Source organism: Gorilla gorilla, chromosome 18 (genome assembly GCF_029281585.2).
Source record: "Gorilla gorilla gorilla isolate KB3781 chromosome 18, NHGRI_mGorGor1-v2.1_pri, whole genome shotgun sequence".
Taxonomy (NCBI): Eukaryota; Metazoa; Chordata; class Mammalia; order Primates; family Hominidae; genus Gorilla; species Gorilla gorilla.
This window is the reverse complement of record NC_073242.2, coordinates 6,626,916-6,633,947: the sequence shown is the minus strand read 5'-3', so window position 1 is coordinate 6,633,947 and position 7,032 is coordinate 6,626,916.

The window sequence follows — 7,032 nt, the reverse complement described above, 5'->3', positions numbered from 1 at the left end:
ACTTCAGAGCCACCCCTTCCTCCTCCCTCCTCCTTCCATGAGGGACAGGGACACAGGAGGACGGGCCAGCTGTGCCCAGCCTCTCTGAGAGTCCCCGGAGGCCTTCCAGCTCTGCCTCGTCTACTGCCTCAGCAGTGACTCTAACTTTGGGTCACAGACTAGGGGAGCCACCACACAGTGTTGGGGGGCAGGACCGCAGGAGAGGCTGAGGAGAGGACGTGGGGGGCTGCGAGCAGCTCTCCATGCCTGGGGCTGGGTGGATGGACTTGGAGCTGGGGCCCTGTGCTGGGGGCCTGCCTGGCAGGGAGGCACTGGGCATGGGGGTCTGGACAATAGGCATCACCCCCCAATGAGCCTGCAGACCCCACCAGGCTGGCTGGGGATGGCAGTGACTCAACCCCTAGCCCCTGCACCCTGGTCCAGAAGGCCCCACACCCTGTCTGTCTGCTGGCCTGTCCCTGGCCCAGCCAGCCCCTTCTGGCACCTCTGGCTAAGGAGTCCAGCCTGCCAAGCCAGGCAGCCCAGCTAGGCTGGGGGTCTGGAGAGGGGCTATAATGAGGAAGGGGCAGCAGGGGCTTCTCCGAGAGAGGCTACTGAGCCCACACCTCTGTGGCCAGGTCCAGCCGCCAATAGACTACAGGGTTAATTACCACCAGGTACCCTCACTCATAGGCCAGCCCAGCACTGAGGTCCCTGTGCCCCCTCCCTCTCTGCCTCCCCTCTCACCCACATCGTAGGCTGTGCCCCACTGCTGCTCTCCCCACACATGAAGCCACCCCCAGGGCTCACACCCACAGGCACACCACGATGCCTGCGGTGCCCACCTCCCAACCACAGACCCACCTTTGCACGAGGACTGTCTGCTCACGGCAGGCCCCCTCAGCCCAGCGCCTCGGAACAGTGCCCTGAACGCCCCCCCTCCTGTCCTGCCTGGCAGACAGCCATGAGTTGGGGTCCCAGAGGCTGGACCTTCATGGGCTGCTGACAGGGGCTCAGGGATGCTCCCTGGCCCCATCCATCCTATGAGTGCCCAGGGTAGCTGGGACGGTCCATTCAGACTCCTGGAGAGGGCTTTCCTGCCAGGCCACCTGCCCCGCCCATGGCAGCAGGCACATGTCCCCCGTGTATTCATGGAGGGCAGCTGAGTAGCCCCGGGGCTAGCAGCTGGGTGCTGGATTCACACAGGGTGCAAACACCCACTCCATCTGGCTCGGGGCCTTCCCGAGTGTGTTCACTCTCCCCTAAAATGACAAGAAGAGCAACTCTGTGTTGGGGCTACTGGGAGGCACTGCTGCTTATCCTCATTTGCAGATGGGGAAACAAAGCCAGGGGGAAGGGACTTGGCTCAGATTGTGCAACTCCGGAGCAGTGGGGCTGAGATCTGAACCCCAGCAGTCTGGCAGTCCCCACGTCTGCTGTCCCTGCTCTCAAGCACCTTACATGCTTACAGGCGGGCAGTAGGCCCAGTTATGCCAGATGGGACGAGGTGTCTGCTTCAGACCTGGGCCGGCTGAGAGCTCCTACACAGACACATGGCTTGCCCTGCAGGGTGCTGGGAAAGCGTAGCCCAGGAGGAGGCAGGCGGGAAACCAGGAGACGCCCTGTGGGAGGTAACGGATGGGCGCCTGCTTGGCCACTGCCAGAGGGAACACCAGTGCCCGCCACCACTGCCAGGCTGCCTGGTGCTGGCATGGCCTTGGAAAGTGCTAGCCAGCCCAGGGCCTTGGGCTAGCCTGACAGCCACTCAGGACCAGGCTGGACCCAGTCGGGTGTCCCAGCCCCTGCAATGCCGCCACTCTGACTCCCAGCACAGCCAGTCCTCTCTGCTCACCCCCAGACCCACCCAGGCAGGGCCTGCCTGACAGCACAGAGACTATGTGTGGGCTGGGAAAGCCCCTGATGGAGTCTTGACCTGGGCTACCCTTTGCTCCCAGGCACCCTGGCCTGAGGGGACACAGCACAGCCTCTGAACAGAGCAGCAGCTGAGGGGCTAGGGCTGAGGGCCAAGGGCAGGGTAAGAGCAGGGGTGTTGGAAGTGCACGACCCAGGCCCAGGAAGTGCATTGCCTAAAATGGCAAGAGACTCCCTGCCAGCTGCTTGACACCAGCGGCACCCGTGAGGGCAGGAATTTGGGGAGGACAGCTGGAGCGGTGGCCAGGCGCCAGCCGGGCGGACACCTTCTGCACTCGCAGCTGTGCTGAGCGTCCTGCAGGCCACTCTGTTTGGGCAGCTCTTCAGCCCAAACCCAAGCATCGGAGCCTCTAGTATACCTTCCTGGGCATCCCAAGGCAACTCACACCAGCAAAGCTGACCTCTACAAACTCCTTCTCCCCACCCATCTGCCAGTTTATTAAAACCTTATGCAGGCCTGGTGCAGTGGCTCATGCCTGTAATCCCAGCACTTTGGGAGGCCGAGGAGGGGTGATCACCTGAGGCCAGTAGTTCAAGACCAGCCTGACCACATGGAGAAACCCTGTCTCTACTAAAAATACAAAATTAGCCGGGCGTGGTGGCACATGCCTGTAATCCCAGCTACTCTGGAGGCTGAGGCAGGAGAAATGCTTGAACCCGGGAGGTGGAGGTTGCGGTGAGCCGAGATCGCACCACTGCACTCCAGCCTGGGCAACAGGAGTGAAACTCCGTCTTAAAACAAAACAAAACAAAACAAAACAAAACCTTATGCAATTCCTTTGGTGTAGTGTCAGAAAAATAAAAGCCTTATGCAAGTGTGGCGAGGCACAGTGCTCATGCCTATAATTCCAGTACTTCAGGAGGCCGAGGCAGGAGGATTGTTTGAGCCCAGGAGCTCAAGACCAGCCTGGGCAACATAATGAGACTCCCGTCTCTACAAGAAATTAAAAATTAGCCAGGGTTGGGTGGTGCACCCCCGTGGTTCCAGCTACTTGGGAGGCTGAGGTGGGAGAATCACTTGAGCTTGGGAGGTTGAGGCTGCAGTGAATCGTGATCATACTATTGCCTGGGCGACAGAGTGAGACCCTGTCTCAAAAATAATCAAAACACAGGCTGGGCGCGGTGGCTCACGCCTGTAATCCCAGCACTTTGGGAGGCCGAGGCGGGCGGATCACCAGGTCGAGAGATTGAGACCATCCTGGCCAACGTGGTGAAACTCTGTCTCTACTAAAAATACAAAAATCAGCTGGGCATGGTGGTGTGCGCCTGTAATCCCAGCTACTCGGGAGGCTGAGGCCGGAGAATCGCTTAACCCGGGAGGTGGAGGTTGCAGTGAGCCGAGATCGCGCCACTGTACTCCAGCCTGGTAACAGAGCAAGGCTCCGTCTGAAAATAAATAAATAAATAAAATAAAAAACCTTATTCAAGTGTGAAACATAGCATGCAAAGATTAGCACACATGAGATGTGAATGTGCCGTGCAGCAATCGTACTTATGAGACAAACCCCTATGCACCCAGCACCTGGGTCAAGAAGTAGAACATAGCCAGTTCTGCAGAAGCACTCATCACAGTCCCCTTCCTCCCATTAGGACAGCCACGTTTGCACCTGTGGTCGTCATTCCCTCGCTTTTTTTCTTTTGAGACGGAGTCTTGCTCTTGTCGCCCAGGCTGGAGTGCAGTCGTGCCATCTCGGCTCACTGCAACCTCCGCCTCCCGGGTTCAAGTGATTCTCCTGCCTCAGCCTCCTGTGTAACTGGGATTACAGGCGCCCGACACCACGCCTGGCTAATTTTTGTGTTTTTAGTAGAATCGGGGTTTCACCATGTTGGCCAGGCTGGTCTCAAACTCCTGACCTCAGGTGATCCGCCCGTCTCGGCCACCCAAAGTGCTAGGATTACAGGCGTGAGCCACCGCGCCCGGCCTCGCCTTTCCTTTTGTGGCGGAAACCGCATGAGTGAGTCTTCCTTGGAGAGTCTGGGCGGAGCCGCGGGTGCTGTGGCGGCGACGGGACACACGGGGGCGCGCGCGGCCCGCGCCTGGTCGCGCGGGTGGGACTCGCGGGAACCCGGTGCCTAGGTGGCGGCTGGGAGGATTCCTCCTGGAAGGAGGTCGGCAAAGCGCGTTGGTCAGGAACCCTGTGGGCCCGTGCCTCGGTCCCTGTGACCCCAAGGTGGTTAGAGGAGTCCGGGCTTCTTTCCTCCTGGGGCCTCTTTTTGGCCCAGACTGCAGCGTTGAAAACTGCAACAGACTGTACAGATGAGGTGGTCTTACTGTTTTTTTATTATTATTATTATTATTATTATTATTATTATTATTATTATTATTAATTTGAGACCGAGTCTCGCTCTGTCGCCCAGGCTGGAGTGCAGTGACGCCATCTCGGCACACTGCAACATCCACCTCCTGGGCTCAAGCGATCCTCCCACCTCACCCTCTTGACTAGCTGGGAGCACAGGTACACACCACCATGCCCAGCTAATTTTTGAATGTTTTGTAGAGACAGGGTTTTGCCATATTGCCCAGGCTGGTCTCTAACTTCTGAGCTCAAGTGACCTGCCCGCCTCAGCCTGCCAAATTGCTGGGATTATAGGCTTGAGCCACCTCGCCCAGCCTGTTATTCTGAAACAATGAGTAAGCCCCTACTGTGTGTTCGGCTCTGTGCTAAGCACTTCACAGGCGTTTTCTCATGTGGTGCTCATACTCCCCGAGGAAGGAGGAACTACTATTATTGTCACTTTATATTTTTTACAGGGTCTCACTCTGTTGTCCAGGCTCACTGCAGCTTTTTTTTTTTGAGACAGAGTCTCGCTCTTGTCACCCAGGTTGGAGTGCAGTGGTGCGATGTTGGCTCACTGCAACCTCTGCCTCCCAGGTTCAAGCAATTCTGCCTCAGCCTCCCGAGTAGCTGGGATTACAGGCGCCTGCCATCACACCCAGCTAATTTTTGTATTTTTAGTAGAGAAGGGGTTTCACCATATTGGCCAGCCTGGTCTCGAACTCCTGAACTCAAGTGATCCACCTGCCTCAGCCTCCCAAACTGCTGGGGTTACCGGCATGAGCCACTGCACCCGGCCCTCACTGCGGCCTTTAACTCCAGGGATCAAGTGATCCTCCTACTCCAGCCTCCTGAGGAGCCGGGACTCCAGGTGTGTACCACTGTGCCTCACTACTTTATTTCTTCTTTCTTTTCTTTTTTTCTCTCCCTTTCTTTCCTTCCTTCCTTTTCTTTCCTTTCTTTCTCTTTTTCTTTCCCTTTCTTCCCTTCCTTTCCTTTCTTTTTTCTTTCTTGAGACAGGGCCTTGCTATGTTGCCTAGGCTAGAAAACTATTATTTTTATCCCCATTTTACACACGCAGAAACTGGGGCAGGCAGGATCGCAGCCCTAGTTTCCCTCACACCACGCACTTATCTGCTCCATCTACTTATTTCCATTTACATATATTTATATTAGAGCCTTTCCTCACACAGTGAAATTTACATCGGAAGCATGTGTTTCCATGCTTTTTTTTTTTTTTTTTTAAATTATCATTGTGAATAAGACTTTAAAAAATGGGCGGTTGGAAGGGGACCCGTTGGGGAGATGGGGCTGGCAGAGGTAGCCCTAGGCAGCTGGGGAGGGGCCTGTGTGTGCCCCAGGCCTCCTGGGGGCCAGTCTGGAGTCATCAACAAGGATCCTGCCTGAGTCACTGGGGCACAGCTGCCAGAGATGCGAAGGACAAGGAAAGGTGCAGGCAGGTGGGCTGCCGCCCCCAGCCAGGATCCCAGCCTCTCCTCCCCCACACTGCTGCTCCATGCACAGAACGTTTACAGACGGTGCAGGCACTGAATGGGTGGGAAGCTTTGCAGTCCATGACCTGTCAGAGACTTGTGGGGGAGGATGGAGGGTTTGGGGGACTGGTTCTGGAGGCCAGGGCTAGAAGGAGCAGGTAGTCAACAAGTGAACTCACAAACAAAAGATAGAATATCGGACAGAGATCAGGGCAATAGCAAAAATAAGGCGGAAGGAGAGGTGAGAGTGAGAAGGACAGCGTTTGGGGGAGGGTTGGCCGGAAGCGTACTCCTCCCACCCAGTTAAACAGATAAAGAGCCCCTCGGTGAGGGAAGGAACAATCCCTAGCCCGACTTGCTCCGCGAGGGCCCCTGCTAATCACTTTAGGGGATCATCCCAGCGTCCTCAGCTGTTTTTTTTTTTTAGGAGAGGAGACTAATCCGAAGCTCAGAAAGGCTCAGTGCATTCCCAAGGTCGTTCAGCCAGGAGGGCGCTGAAGGGATTTGAGCTGAGAGCAAGTCTCAAACTCGGAGGATGGAGGAGCTGCCCCGGAAGTGGCTGCTCGAGGCTGCAGTGAACTATGATCCTGCGGCCAATCGCGGTGGCTCACGCCTGTAATCCCAGCCCTCTGGGAGGCCGAGGCGGGCGGATCGCTTGAGTTCAGAAGTTCGACACCAGCCTGGCCAACATGGTAAAACACCGTCTCTACAAAAAAATGCAAAAATTAGTTGGGTGTGGTGGCGCGCGCCTGTGGTCCCAGCTACTCAGGAGGCTGAGGTGGGAGGAACGCTTGAGCCTGGGAGGCGGAAGTTACAGTGAGCCGAGATCGCCCCACTGCACTCCAGCCTGGACAACAGAATGAGACCCTGTCTAAAAATAAAATACATGAGCCGAGTGCGGTGGCGCGCGCCTGTGATCTCACATACTCGGCAGGCTGAGGTGGGAGAACCGCCTGAACCTGGGGACTGCACCACTGCATTCCAGCCTTGGTGACAGTGAGACCCTGTCTCAAAAAAAAAAAAAAAAAAAAGTAGCTGAGGCCTGTTGGCAGGGAAGCCGCAGGCAGGCGAGGTCAGGCCAACCACAGTCCTGCCTATCTGGAGAGCTTCCTGGAAGAGGCGGCTTTTTCTGGCTCCCGAAGCCGTGCGCTAGGGGTTGGGGGTCGTGCGTCTGGCCTCCCACCGCGACCCTGGTTCAGAACACGGCCGGAGTGAGAAGGGGGGTGCCGGGACCCAGGAGACCGTAGGGACTTCCTGGTCCTACCCGGATTAACCCTGGGGCTACGCCTGCTCCGAGCACCGGGATGGCCGTCCCTTTTATGGACCCAAACACTACGCCAGCCCAGCGAGGG